Raw genomic sequence first — 1,580 nt, 5'->3', positions numbered from 1 at the left:
TGTCACCTGCCCGGTTCCCTCCCTCCTCCGCTCCCTCCCTCCTGCCCTCCCTCCCTCTTTCCCTCCTCCTCCTCCTCCTCCTCCTCCTCCTCCTCCTCCTCCTCCTCCTCCTCCTCCTCCTCCTCCTCCTGCTGCCGCCGCCGCGGCTCATTCCCCCCCGCTCCCCTCTCGTGTGACCGCCCGGAGCTGCCTGGGCGGGGGGAGCAGGGGTGGAGCAGGTCATGAAATCGCTCCCCCCAGAGCCTGGATGAACCTCGGAGATGAAGGGCCGGAGAGGAGACCAGCTTCAGTCCCAGTTCAGGTCCCCCGGGCTGACCGGCTCCCAGCTGGCGGCCCCGGGGAAGGGGTGCGGGGCAGCCACGGCTCCCCTCGGGGGGGGCGGGAAGAGCCTGTGCGCCTCCAGAGATCGCGTGAGAAGCGGCTACAAACTGCGATAAGGGCTCTTGGCAGCCCCTAAGGCGCTGTGCGTTTTGGCTGGCCCAAGTTGCGTGAGCAGCAGGGTGAGGAATTGAAAGAAAGTTCAGTCTCGAAAAAAACAATCATAGAGCTTTTTTTTTTTTTTTTTTTTTTTTTTCCCGCACTTCGGAATACCCCACCAGCCCTCTCCCTGTTGTTCTGCCAGTAAGTAGAATATGTTTGCATGAAAAAGCAGTCATTAAACTTTATGAATATTAGACATATCAAGATAAGTGCTTTCTAGAAATTTTCAGGTCTGTGGATAACATGGCTTGTACGTTAAAAACCACGTAACTGCTTTTACAGTTTATAAGCCCAATTCTGCTACATAATGTGAATTATATGCAACTAAAACTTAACAATAGTCAGATGTACCACCATATAGTAGAAATAAGCGCAACCTTAATGATCTAAAAGCTGAAATCAATTTTTGTGTTCATTAGCCTCTTACAAGATTCAGAAAAGCTATCCCATAGAAAACACAATGTTGTGGAGTGTTGGGTAGACAGGAAAAATCCATTGCTCCAGTTCTAAGGTCTACAAAGATATGTACATCGTGTATGTGTGTGTGTATATTAAGACACACATTTGTCTTTTGGGTTCTCTGTTTTCTTTTGCCTGGTGTATCAGGTTTAAACTTTTTGCTTGTGCTTTCAAGGCCCTGAAGTACTCTGACTCAGGCTTTGTCTCTTTTATTAATGTCTGTTGTCATTTTGGCTTGCTTCTCAGCAACAGTGTGCCTATTTTGCCCTGTCTCTTACCCCAGCTGCCTGTTCTCTACTAGGCTGCCTTCATGTATGGAATTCCCTTCCTTTGTATTACCTAGAAGAAGCAAATTATATCGCTCCTAACACCAGCAAACTGTTACAGAACCATTAAGGTAACTATGTTACCTAATTGAGTAACACAAGATCTTGTTATTATAACCTTTGTCCTTAAAAATGTGAACTAATATAATCCAGCTGCTAAATTGGATAGCAGCCATTTAGTTTTCCTGAAGATCATGATTCACAGTACTTCATAAGAGCAGTCAGAGCTGGCCTCTGGGATTAGTGATTTGCTTGACTATGATACCTGTATTTCTGGGAGGGCTCCAGATTGCTTTGGAGCTGTGAAATTTGTGC

Source organism: Tyto alba, unplaced genomic scaffold, assembly GCF_018691265.1.
Source record: "Tyto alba isolate M040663 unplaced genomic scaffold, T.alba_DEE_v4.0 Super-Scaffold_6, whole genome shotgun sequence".
NCBI classification, from domain to species: domain Eukaryota; kingdom Metazoa; phylum Chordata; class Aves; order Strigiformes; family Tytonidae; genus Tyto; species Tyto alba.
This window is presented reverse-complemented; position numbering follows the sequence as displayed.